Below are 13,667 nucleotides of genomic sequence, written 5' to 3' on the forward strand. Positions count from 1 at the left end.
TAACTGAACATGTTATGAATAGAGCAGGGATGTAGCTAAGTAGTAGATTACACAGTCTTACGCATGAGGCCCTGGCTCCATCCATGGCACCCAGATTAAACTATTGTTAATAGATTCCTGGCATTGACTCACAAGTGTTTACATTCAAAATGGAGAACACACACACACACACACACACACGGCATTACACTGAAACTCCAAGAAGCATGCACGCTGTAGAAGTCTGCCCTCTCTGGCTTTTCTGAACTCACATTTCCAGACCATTTGTCTGAGATGAGATGAAGCCTGCACTTGAAGAACCTTGTGGACAGCTTCAACCACAGTCCCCATGGTCCCCAACACTCACACTAAAGAGGCAGAGGCTTAGTCAGTCTGTGGAGGAAAAAGCGATACGTTTACATATGTGCAACATATGGACCACACACATGTCTAGAGACAGACAGAGGTAAGAGAGAAAGAACACTGGAGTGGCACTCTGACACGTGTCACTCCAAGGACTGAACTCATGACCTGAGGCTGGAGAGCCTAGTGCCCTACCCACCAAGCCATCTCCCAGGCCACTGAAGTTCTGACAGCACATTTGCATGTACAGAAGCAGTAGAGTTCTGATACATTTTTCAAGGAAATCAAACCCATTACCCAAAACAAAACAACTCCTGGATAGTCAAAGCATTCAGAAGAAGGAAGAGGAGAAGGAGGAGGAGAAGAAATAAATAAAACCAGAAGTATCACGCTCCCCAACTTCAGTCTGTACTACAAAGCAGTTGGGATTAAAACAATGTGGCACTGGAACAAAAATGTCACTCGGACTACTGGACCAGAATAGAGAGCCAGAGGTAAAGCCACATATGTGAAGAGAGATGCCTGACATATGATAAAGGAGTCAACACCATTCCAAAGGGACAAGGAGGCACCTTCAACAAATAGCCCTGGGGAAACTGGACAGCCACATGCTGAGAAAGGAACCAGACCACCGATTAGCACCACACACCAGAGTCAACTCAAAATGGGTTCCAGACCTGAAGCTGTGAGACGCACAGAAGAAAGCATAAGGGGAAGCCTGCAGTACCTTAACATCAGAGTTGTATTTGGAGACTCATCCCATTAAGAGAAAACAAAGCAAGATTAAACAAATAAAAGGGGTTGTCTCAAATTTAAAATCTTCTGCACATCAAAAGGAAATTCCCCAAGGAGAAAAAGGCAGCCCAGTGTCTGGGAGAAGATAATTTGCACAGCTGTCAAGGAGTGAATATCAAACATAGATAAAGAAGTCATGAGGCTGGGCCGTGGCCGACCTAGTAGAGTGCACACGCTACCATGCACAGGGACCTCGGTACAGGCTCCTGTTCCCCACCTGCGGGGGAGGGGGAAGCTTCTCGAGTGATAAGCAGAGCTTCTCTCCTTCTCTATGTCCCCTTCCTCAACTCCTCTCTGTCCTATAAAAGAGAAGAAAGGGGGGGATGGCCACTGGGAGTGGTGGATTCATGGTGCAGGCACCTAGCCCCAGCAGTAACCCTGGTGGCAATAAAATAATTGATAAATAAAATTTTTTAAAAGGAATCACATAGCTCAACAACAACAAAAACCAAAATAACCCAGTGACAAAGTGACGAAAGCTCTGAATAGATGGTTTCCTGTAGGAGCTGTCCAGTGACCCACTGGCACAGGGGTCATGGCCACTTGACTCACGACTAGAGAAATGCAGATTCAGCCGCGCTGAAATCTCACTTCACAGCCGGGAGAATGGCTCACACCAACAAGGCAGGAGGCGGCAGGTGCTGGAGAGGATTTGTGGAAAAAGGAACCCTGTCACGGTGCACCCCCCTTGGAAGACAATAGGAAAAGTCCCTAAGTGACAATGGAAACAAATAGGGTTATGATCCAACAGTCCCACTCCTAGACATCTATCCAAAGGACTCAAGCGTTGACCCCACAGGACATATGCACTGTTGTGTTCACAGCTGCACTATCCCCAGGAACCTAGAAGCAGCCTGAATGCCCATCCACAGGTGACTGGCTAAAGAAGCTGTGGGGTAGATACCCCATGGAATACTATTCTGCAACTTCCAGAGACAGCTCTGTGTGCTTTGGGACCCAATGGATGGGACTGGAGGTGATTTTGCTCAGTGAAGGAGATAAGAAGGTAAAAGGCAACTACCTGATGTATCACTCATTCATAGACTTTAGGGAATCAAAATAGATGAGTGTGTGTGTGTGTGTGTGTGTGTGTGTGTGTGTGTGTGTGTGTGTGTGTGTTGAGGAGCCAAACTATTTCTAAGATTCTGAAAAGGACAGACGTTACAGGGGGGGGGGGCGTGAGGGGAGACAGAAACAGAAATCCGGTGGTGGGTATGTGGAACTATACCCCTGTAATCTCATAAACCATTATTAAATCCATCATAAAAACAAAACTGTAAGCACAAAATAAAACAGCATCATCATGAGAAATGAGTCATTCCACAAAGCTGTCATAAATGTAACTTAACTAGAATGTTCCATTAATGATGGAAGATTCATGAGTTTTAAAGGAAACATCCTACTATTTAAACAGAACCCTGGGTCATGCAGACACACAGTCCCAGTGGTAACCCTGGTGTGAAAATAAAACCCTGGGTGTCCAGGGGGGTGGCACAGCTAGTCAGTAGAGTGTGGGACTCACCAGCCTGAGGCCCTGAGTTCAATCACTACCACTGCTTAAGTCAGAGTGATGCTCTGGTTCCTCTTCTTCGAATAAATAAATGAATAACAACAAAAAACTTTTTACAACTTTTTAATTATTTTAATTTATTTACTGGATAGAGACAGCCAGTAGTTGGGAGGGAAGGGGGAGATAGAGGAGAGAGACAGAGAGACACCTGCAGCCCTGCTTCACCATTCATGAAGTTTTCCCCACAGGTGGGGACTGGGGGGCTCAAACCCAGGTCCTTGCACACTGTAACATGTGCACTTAACCAGGTGTGCTGCCTGGCTCCAAAAACTTCTTTAAGAAGAACAGAATCTTGATCTTGGGAGAGGCATCAGTCTGTTAGAACACAGAACTTAAAGACCTGAGGCTTCAGATTCAATCAATAACATCTTTTGTTAGAGCTGAGCAGGGCTCTGAGCAATCTCTCTCTCTCTCTCTCTCTCTCTCTCTCTCGCTCCTCTCTTCTCATAATGAATCATTAATAACCGCACAGATTAATACACAGACTGGTTCCCACAGACCACCGCCCTGCAGGCAGTGCATCATGGAGCAGTGTGCCTGAGGGCCCAGGTTCTGCCCTTGACAAGGCAGGTGCCAGAGCCGGATGGTCACTTGTCTCATTCTCTCTCTTGTGAAATACATATTTTAGAAAGATTCTTGCGGGGCCAGGTGGTGGTGCACCTGGTTGAGTGCACATGCTCAAGGACCCAGGTACAAGCCCCCTGGCCTCACCTGCAGGGGGAAAGTTTTGTGAGTGGTGAAGCAGGGCTGCAGGTGTCTCTCCCTCTCTATCATCCCCTTCCCTTCAATTTATGGCTGTCTCTATCCAATAAATAAAGAGAATAAAAATAAAATTTAAAAAAGATTCTTGTACTCAGACTGGCCATCTTCCCACGTATTCCAGGGAGCACATGCTCAGTGAGCTACACACACACACACACACACACACACACACACACACACACACACATGACACTGGGGTTAAAACACGGAGAAGACTAGTCTCTCCCCACTCAAAGCCTTGCATCACAGTGTAGAGAGACAGAGGATACAAACCAACTGTTTAAAGTAGTCATAGAAAGAGCACAGTCCTCGATGTCCAGGAGGTCCTGGGTTCAAGCCCTGGCATCAGTGGTGCAATCAGTGATGGGGAGGTGGGGGACAGGAGTGGGCGCTTAGGGCCCTCCAGTCAGGGGCAGGCACAGGATGGCAGAACCGCAGGGTGAGGGGGGGCCCTTGGCCTCTGCTCAGTCAGTGTCCCACCAGTGCTGGTGGGGAGCCCGTTGGTGGGGGGCTGGGTGCCCGACAGAGCACACACAACACTACGCACTAGGACCCGGGTTCAGCCCTCTGTCCTTACCCAGAGTGAGGGAGCCTCATGAGTGGTGGAGTAGGGCTGCAGGTCTCTCTCTCTCTCTTTCTCTCTCTCCCTCCCTCTCTCCTTCTCTATGCCTTTCCTTACAATTTTTCTCTGTATCTATGAAAAAGGGGGACAAAGAAAAGAAAAAAAAAACTGGAGGTTCCTGGGAGCCCTGAATTTGTTGTATGGGCACTGAGCCCCAGAGATGACAATAGTGATGATAAAGGAAGGAAGGAGGGGAAGGGAGGGAGAGGGAGAGAGAGAAGAGAGGAGAGAGGAGGAAGAGGGAGAGGGAGAGAAACAGGAGGAGGGAGAGGGAAGGGAGAGGGGAGGGAGAGGGAGAGGGAAGAGAGGAGAGAGGAGGAAGAGGGAGAGGGAAGAGAGAAGAGAGGAGAGGGAGAGGGAAGAGAGAAGAGAGGAGAGAGGAGGAAGAGGGAGAAGGAGAGGGAAGAAAGAAGAGAGGAGAGAGGGAGAGAGAAAATAAAAGACAAACCCATCAGCAGGGCTGGCAGATGCTCACCTGGTAGGACATGCCCCCAGCTGTGCACAGCCCAGGTTTGAGTGGGCACACCACCGTGGGACACACTGACAGAGGGGAAGTGGCAGGGCCTGTGGGCTCCCTCTCTCTGTGACTCTCACACTTTCGGTGTCTCTGAAACAAAGAGAAAGAAGCCAGTGGGTTATGGTGAGAGTGGGCCACACAGCCCCAGCAGTAGGGTCATAGTCGGGCACCAGGCTTGGAAGAGCAGGCCCTCTGCCCTGCACCCCAGCAGGCCCAGCCCTGCCCTGTACCCAGAAGGCCTCTCTGGCTGCCCCTGGCTCATGCCAGCACCCCCCCCCCCCCCCCCCCCCACACACACACACACACACACACACACACACACTCTGGCTGACCCCAGCAGGTCCCTCTGCCCTGCACCCAGCAGGATCCCCTCTGGCTCACCGCCCCCCCCCAGTCTGGCTGACCCCACCCAGAGCAGAAAGGGGAGTCTCACATTTCCCAGCATTCCTGAGGAGAGCCTGGGTTTCCTGTTTAGACTTAAGCCACTGAGTCCTGCTTTGGGCTGGGCTGGCCTTCAGGTGGGGTTCCCCAGTCTGGGGTTCAGGAGGGGGCGTGAGCAGAAGCCGAACCCCTCCAGGCCCCACAGGAAGAGCTGCCTGTGGTGTGGGGCAGGGCAGGCAGGGCAGGGCAGGCAGGGCGGGCAGGGCAGGCATTACTCAGGGCTTCTGCAAACTCACAAAGGCCTCCATTGTCTGTATCTGCCCTGGGGTGTGGGCCTGCCCTGGGCAGATCCTGGGAGGAGAGGGCAGGCCTGGGCTGTGGCCTCTTGGCCAGGGCATCCCTGACACCTGGGGGGGGGGGTGTTAGACTTGCTGTGGGAGCCCCATGCTGGTGGAGGCCAAGTCCCAGCTCTGCTAAGCAGCCAGCAGTGCAGACCACAGCTACCGCCAGGAGCCAGGGTGCTCCCCCCAGGCCTAGTTGCAGCCGTGTCTGCTGGAAAGAGCCCCCGGTGTGAGTGGAAGCCGGCCAAGGAGTCGCTCACCACAGCCCTGCACCGGCTGGGCAGTCACCAGCATAAGGAGACTGGCAGACTTGGCTGGAGAGAGGGGAGGGGCAGCAGGGAGAAGGGGGCCCAGGGAAGAGAGGGAAGGTGGGCCAAGGGGTGCAGGGCTCAGTCCTCCCGGTCCCCTGGAGATCTTCAAGCTGAGGTTGGGGCCTGTGCAGAGGCTCCTCCAGGGCCTGGAGTAGCAGTTTTCCTCGGGACTCTCCACCACAGGCCAGCGCAGCTCAGCCACTGTCTCTCTGCTTCTCCCTCAGGAGTCTGAGCTGCTGTGTATATGTGTGTGACTGAATGTGTGTGAGTGACTGTGAGTGTGTGTGGCTGGCTATGTGTGTAAGTGTGTGAGTGTGTGTGTGTGTGACTGGCTGTGCGTGTAAGTGTGTGACTGAGTGTGTATGTGTGTGACTGGCTGTGCGTGTAAGTAACCGAATGTGTGTGACTGTGAGTGTGTGTGGCTGGCTGTGTGTAAGTGTGAGCAACTGAGTGTGTGTGTGTGACTGAGTGTGTGTGACTAGCTGTGTAACTATGAGTAACCGAATGTGTGTGACTAAGTGTGTGTGAGTGTGTGTGACTGGCTGTGTAAGTATGAGTAACTGAGTGTGTGTGTTTAAGACTCTGTGAGTATAAGTGACTGAGTGTGTGTGTGTGTGAGCTTGTATGTGACTGAGTGTGTGTGAGACTATGTGTGTATGTGACTGTGTACACGTGTGTATGACTGAGTGTGTGAGACTGTGTGTGTGTGAGTATAAGTGGCTGAGTGTGTGTGTGACTGAGTGTGTATGTGAGAGAGTGTATGTGTTTGAGTATATGTGACTGTGTGAGAGAGTGTATGTCAGTGAATGAGTGAGTGAGTGTGAGTATATGTGCGGTGCTGGGACCTTAGGCTTGTGTGCAATTTCACTGCTCCAGGTTCAACATTCGCATTTTTTTTTTTAAATTTCAGATAGAGAGAGAGACCACAGCACCACCAGACGTGTCCCCTGATGCTACAGTGAGCAGCAGTCCCACAGCCACTCTCCTACACTGGTTTAAATCCTTTCTAGGACAAGTTTCTCAGGAGTGACAAAAACGAGAGCTAGAGAAACCGGAGACCAAGCTGGAAGAGCCAATAAAGTGACGAGGCCCTTCCAGGCTAAGACCTGGGAGAGGATTATCTAACTATCAATAAAGGCTGTGTTCCAGAGATAATTCCTGCTGTGTGACAACACATATGTGCATATACGTGCACATGGATGTGACATTCTTTCTAGATCTGTTGGTTTTTCAAAATTCTAAAGTGTATGTTACATGTGAACTCTATTATTATCTTATTTCTATGGTGTCTTTTCTTCAGTTCTGAATCAGTTTTATTGTAGGGTCATGGAAGTAACCTGACAATCTCCCTTCTGTTGGCTCTGTGGGTCAGAGTGAAAGCTCCAGATTACTTGCTACATTCTGGGTACAACCCTGTTGTAAATTTCTGTGGCCCAGTATTTTACTTGTAGACGTTTGACCACTTTTTTGATCACTCTAATGGTCCTGTGTCTCAGATCTACATGTCTGCTTTCTTGAGGCAGTTCTGGTGATTGATTGATTTATTGATTAGCAACTTGTCTGTTTTGTGTATGCCTGCAGTATATTAGTGGTAAACGTATCAGAGCTGAATGTATAATTCTGTCTCTCTAGAGAACAGCACTTGCTCACACGTCCTGTTGTTGATCAGGACACAATCAGCTCTGGTCTGGTGCTGCAGGGGATGAAGTGGTGGTGGTGCACCTGGTTAAGCACACACATTACAGTGCTCAAGGATCCAGGTTCAAGTCCCCCGTCCTCACCTGCAGGGGAAAAGCTTCACGAGTGGTGAAGCAGGGTTCTCACTGGGGCTTAATGGCACAGCCATTTTTTCCAGTTTATTGGATAGGACAGAAACGGAGAGAGGAGTGGGAGACAGAGAGGGAGAGAGGAAGACAGACACCTGCAGACCTGCTTCACCGCTTGTGAAGCAACCCCTTGCAGGTGGGGAGCCAGGGCTTGAACCGGCCGGATCCTTGTGTGGGCCCTTGAGCTTTGAAATATGTGTGCTTAATGCTGTGTGCCACCGCCTGCACCAACGCCATGGACTGGCTGGTTGATTTGACCACCAAGGCTCCCCTACTTTGGACTGGTGTTTTCAGGTAGAAGGGGTGCAGAGGAGGGAGACAGCTTCCTCCGGAGCCTTAGCACCCCGTGTGGTGTGCGGGCCTGAGCCGCAGGCGTCTCCCAGGTGAATGAGCTCACTTTCCCTTTCCATTCCGTTGTTGTGCCATGCTCTGACAACTGTTATACTATGGTTCTGGGTCCTAGCACATGGTGGGATTATCCAGCAGGCCAGTTTTTTTCATTCTTTCCTTTTAGAGAGAGAGGAAGAGAGATAAGAAGGGGAGAGAGGAAGAGCTACCATGGCAATGTTTGACCGTCGGTGGAGCTTCAACTGGTGTCATCCTCAGTGCTCCTGGGGCCGGGGGTCCTGGGGTTCCCCCAACACAGAACCATGTGTTCTCCCAGCCCCTATCCTGAAAAGTTTCAATTTTCTTTTAAGAATAAACAGCTTTTGACTCCCCCTCCTTCTGCCCCTAAGAGAGCACACAGAACCCATGCCTTTTAAAAAGAAGTTCTAAGAAGTAGCTGGACTGGGTAATTCTTCTAGAAGCAACTTTCTTTCTACACTGTGTTATATAGAAGCTCATTTGCCACTTTTATGCCTTCTCTTACAAGAGATTTCTGTAGTAGCTATTTCTCCTAGCTTAGCCTAGCCTTGCAGCAAAGAGTTTACACCATTTATAGTCTTGGAGGTTGGACTGGGCTTCCTCCAAACTATTTATAGATCTATAAAAGACGAGTTCAGAGATGAGTTTATTTATCATTATCTTACAATTCCTTTCAAGTCCATTGCAAAATTACGGCTCTGATCCCCTGGTGACCAGATGAATTTAGTGTTTGATGTTGAAGAATATTTGAAAATCTAAAGAGATGATAACTGCTGGTTCCATTTTGCTCATAGTATTCCAGATAAGCAGCGGGAATCTTGAGGAGACCATGGTGGCTTTCATGTACTATACAGGGTGATAATGTAATCGACGTGATGATTACGTACAACAGCTTAGATTCCAGTGCTTCAGTCTTTAAATTCTCACAGCCTCTGTGAAGTGGAGGAGAGGCCTAGTAATTGGCAGTTCTCAGTGTTCCCTCTGGAGTCCTCTTATAAATGATTATCACATTGGAAAATCACCAGCTGTCTCATATAAACGCCTGAACCTTCTGGGAAATATTCCACAACTGCACACCTTAAAATTTTCCAATCTTCCATGTCACTGACTAGCAGGTGAATTATGTGCAGGAATTGCCTATAGTTTTACTTCTTTGTAATTTAGAAATTCCAAAGCACAGCATCAGTTTCTAAAACACCTGTAGAGTGGGGAGCTCTGTAAACTTTTCTCCAAACAAAGTCTAGATGGATAACTATTATCCTTTAGTTGTCTTCTTTGTTCAGCCCCAAATTCACTTATCCATGGCTGTCAGGCCAGACCCTGGGTAGACTTCTGCTTCTTCATATTTGCTCTCCTTGGGGTGGCAGGGGTGGAGGTGGTCCACAGCGTAGTTGTTGATGCCTAGCTTTCCTGATTGCATGCTTACTGCTTTAGACGCTCCTGTGATTGTCCGTTCAAACATCCCTTGCCTCACTTCGCTTGCAACGGTGAGCGTATAGTTAGTTCCAAGTAGACACAGAGTTCTCCCAGGAAGCCAGAGGTCATGGGCCTTATGCCCCCACTCCACCTACCCTGCAGCCATTTTCATATCACCCCATAACCTCTCAGAATGATGGCGGGGGGGGGGGGGAGGGGGGGGGAGCTGTCCTCCTGACTAAAACAGGGAAACTCCCAACTTTCTAGAGGTGTTTTGTGTGCAGATGAGGGAATCCTGGGAGAATCAGAGTAGTGGTTCTCAAGGCGTGAGCCCCTGGGCAGCCTCAGGGAATGCAGACATGTGAGTGTTAGCTCCCCCTGCCCTAGACTGACTGCGTTAGCCCCTGCACAAAAGGGATCCAGAAGCCTGTACTTTGATGTCCAGGTGACTCTGATGCCCACCGGAGTTTGAAAAGCCCTTCCAGATCCAGGCAGCCGATCAAAGGGTGGAAACCCCAGCATCATGCCTGCAGGTCTCAGGGGGGCCTGGCGAGCTGCCCTCCGTGCAGTGCTGGTGCTGCATACCCACAGACTACACTGGACAGCAAGGCCATTGGTCACAGCCAGGGAGGCCGCAGAGGGAAGCCACTAGCAGGAAGGTTCAGTGGAGTGACCTTGACGAGTCCGGCTGAGCACGCAGGGTGAGCTGCTGCACTTGGCTGCACGGGCACCTCGAGAGCCAACACAAAGGAAGGCCTTGTCTCAAGTCCGGGACTGCAAGAAGGCTGATCTGGCGTGAAAGGTCAGCAAATAAAGGGAAGAGTGTACGGCTTTCAGCTCGTGCCAGCTCAGGTGAGTGGCACAGGGCTGCGAGATGTGCTGCATCTCTGTTCTCTACAGTCCCTAATGGAGGAAAAGCTGTGCCCTGCACGCTTCCAGGAGCCCGAGGAAGCGAGCACCATGAGGACAAGTGTGCTCTGCAGGGACAAGCAGGATAAGCAGCAGCCCAGGTCCTGGGGGTGGGGGGACGGAGGACCTGGCTTGGAAAGCATGGAGTTCGAGACAGCTGTGTGACCTGGGAAGTCACTTCAGCCTCAGTGCCTTGGATCTCACATGTATCTGTAAGGCGGGTAAAAATAAAGCCTACCTGATCTCATTTTGTCAAGTATAACTGAACAACAATTTGCAAGATTCTTAGAAAGACATCTGAGAGCGGCTAGGGAGACAGCACAGTGCTTCAAAGACTCTCCTGCCTGAGGCTCTGAGGTGCCAGGTTCATTCCCTAGCACCACCATCAGCCAGAGCTGACCACGGCTTTGGCTGCTCTCTGTATCTTTCTCTCTATGTCTTTCTGTCATTAAAATTTTTTTAAAAAAGAATCAAAATATGTTAAGTAAAAAAAAAAAAGAAAGGCATCTGATAGGTCAGGAGTTAAATCACCAAGTAGGGCACATACCTTCATATGGGGAAACCCCAAACCTGGGCCGTGGTACCACATGTGGGGCACATGTCACCAGGGGAAGCACAGGGAATGGTGGCACTGTGCTGTGGTGTCCCCCTCTATCATCCCTTGTTATCTAAACACTTTTTAAAAGACAAACTGAATCCGCTCAGGAGCTAAGAAGCCACATATCCACAAGGCCCTGGCACTGCAAAAGTGAACCAACAGTGCCAGGCACGTAATACAACCCAGTGAATAGTTTCTGTCTTATCTGCCTTTGTCATATTAAAAAAATTTTTTTTTAATTATCTTTACTGGATAGAGAAATTGAGAAGAAAGGGGGGAGACAGAGAGGGAGAGAGACAGAAAGATACCTGCAGCCCTGCTTCACCACTCCCAAATCTTTCCCTGGGCAGCTGGGGCCCGGGGGCTCGAAACTGGGTCCTTGCACGTGGTGACATGTGCACTCAGCCAGGCGAACTGAATGGCAGGAAAGAGAAGCAGCAAGTTCTAGCATGAGTGAGCATTTCTGAGGTCACCCGGGGGTCAGATTTCCTGTCCAACCAGCCTCCTGACATGGTGACTTGCTCAAAAAACGATAAGTTTCTCTAGGAAACATAGCTCTGTCTTTTTCTTTTAAAATTATTTGATTTTATTTGATAGGACAGAGTGAAATGGAGAGGGGAGGGGAAGATAAATGGAAAGAGAGAGCGAGACAGAGAGATCCCTGTAGCCCTGCTCCACTGCTCATAAAACTTCCGCTGCCCTGCAGGTGGGGAGCAGGGGCTTGAACTGTTTTGTGCCTAGGAATACGTGCACTTAACCAGGTGCACCCCTGCCTGGCCCCTCATTTTCTTTTCTTTCCATACATTTTTTGGGTTGGCAAAGTCATACATTAACAGTCCACTACAGGAGAGAAGTGATAAAGTAACTTCTGCATTTGTTTTCAGAATATGAGAGCAGCAGGGAGAGAGATAAGCGGCAGAGCTTTTCCTGAAATGAAATGTTCACTGACGGGGCCAGGTGGGGGCTCCACCCGGAGAGCAAACACTTCACCCGGGTAGAGCTCCACCACCCACCACCACACGGGAGCATCGGGCAAAGGGGACACACCTGTGTGGATTATACATCAGTGTGGATTACACACCTAGGGACACACCTGTGTGGATCACACACCTGGGTGGATCATGCACCTGTGTGGATCATGCACCTATGTGGATTACACACCTGTATGAATCTTAACCTATGATTGCATACCTGTGTGGATCACGTACCTGGGGTACACTTATGTGGATTACACACTCCTGTGGATTATACACCTGTGTGGATTATATACCTGGGGACACACCTGTGTGGATTTTATACCTGTGGGTCTTATACCTGTGGTTACACACCTGTATGGATCATGCAACTGGGGACACACCTGTGTGAATCTTACACCTTTGGTAGAACAGCTGTGTGGATCATGCACCTGGGAACACACCTGTGTTGATTACATTGTTATATGGATTACACATCTGTGTGGATCTTACACCTGAGGTTACACATCTGTGTGGCTCACACACCTGTGAGGATTTCACACCTGTGTGGATCACGTACCTGGGGACACACACCTGTGTGGATTATACACCTGGGAACCAACACCTGTGTGGATTACACACCTATGTGGATTATACACCCAGGGCCACATACCTGTGTGAATTACACACCTGTGTGGATTATACAACCAGGGACACACACCTGTAGGGATTACACACCTGTATGGATTACACACCTGTGTGCATGATACACCCGAGGACACACACCTGTGTGGATTACACACCCGTGTGGATTATACACCCAGGGACACACACCTGTGGGGATCACACACCTGTGTGGATTACACGCCCGGGGACACACACCTGTGTGGATTATACACCCAGGGACATACACCTGTCGGGATTATGCACGTGTGAATTATACACCCAGAGACACACACCTGTGGGATCACACACCTGTGTGGATTACACGCCCGGGGACACACACCTGTGTGGATTATACACCCGGGGACACACACCTGTGGAGATTATACACCCGGGGACACACACCTGTGGGGATTATACACCCGGGGACACACACCTGTGGGGATTATACACCCGGGGACACACACCTGTGGGAATTATACACCCGGGGACACACACCTGTGGGAATTATACACCCGAGGACACACATGTGTGTGGATTATACACCCGGGGACACACACCTGTGGGAATTATACACCCGGGGACACACATGTGTGTGGATTACACGCCCAGGTACACATACCTGTGGGGATTATACACCCGTGGACACACACCTATGGAGATTATATACCAGGGGACACATGTGTGTGGATTATACGCCCGGGGTAACAGACCTGTGGGGATTATACGCCTGGGGACAAACACCTGTGAGCATTATACACCCGCGGACACACCCTGTGGGGATGACACACCCGCGGACACACCTGTGCGGATGATACACCCGCGGACACACCTGTGCGGATGACACACCCGCGGACACACCTGTGCGGATGACACACCCGCGGACACACCTGTGGGGATGACTCACCCGCGGACACACCTGTGCGGATGACACACCCGCGGACACACCTGTGGGGATGACTCACCCGCGGACACACCTGTGGGGATGACTCACCCGCGGACACACCTGTGCGGATGACACACCCGCGGACACACCTGTGCGGATGACACACCCGCGGACACACCTGTGCGGATGACACACCCGCGGACACACCTGTGGGGATGACTCACCGGGACACACCTGTGCGGATGACACACCCGCGGACACACCTGTGCGGATGACACACCCGCGGACACACCTGTGCGGATGACACACCCGCGGACACACCTGTGCGGATGACACACCCGCGGACACACCTGTGCGGATGACACACCCGCGGACACACCTGTGGGGATGACTCACCCGCGGACACACC

The sequence above is a fragment of the Erinaceus europaeus genome, chromosome 2 (genome assembly GCF_950295315.1).
Source record: "Erinaceus europaeus chromosome 2, mEriEur2.1, whole genome shotgun sequence".
Classification (NCBI taxonomy): Eukaryota; Metazoa; Chordata; class Mammalia; order Eulipotyphla; family Erinaceidae; genus Erinaceus; species Erinaceus europaeus.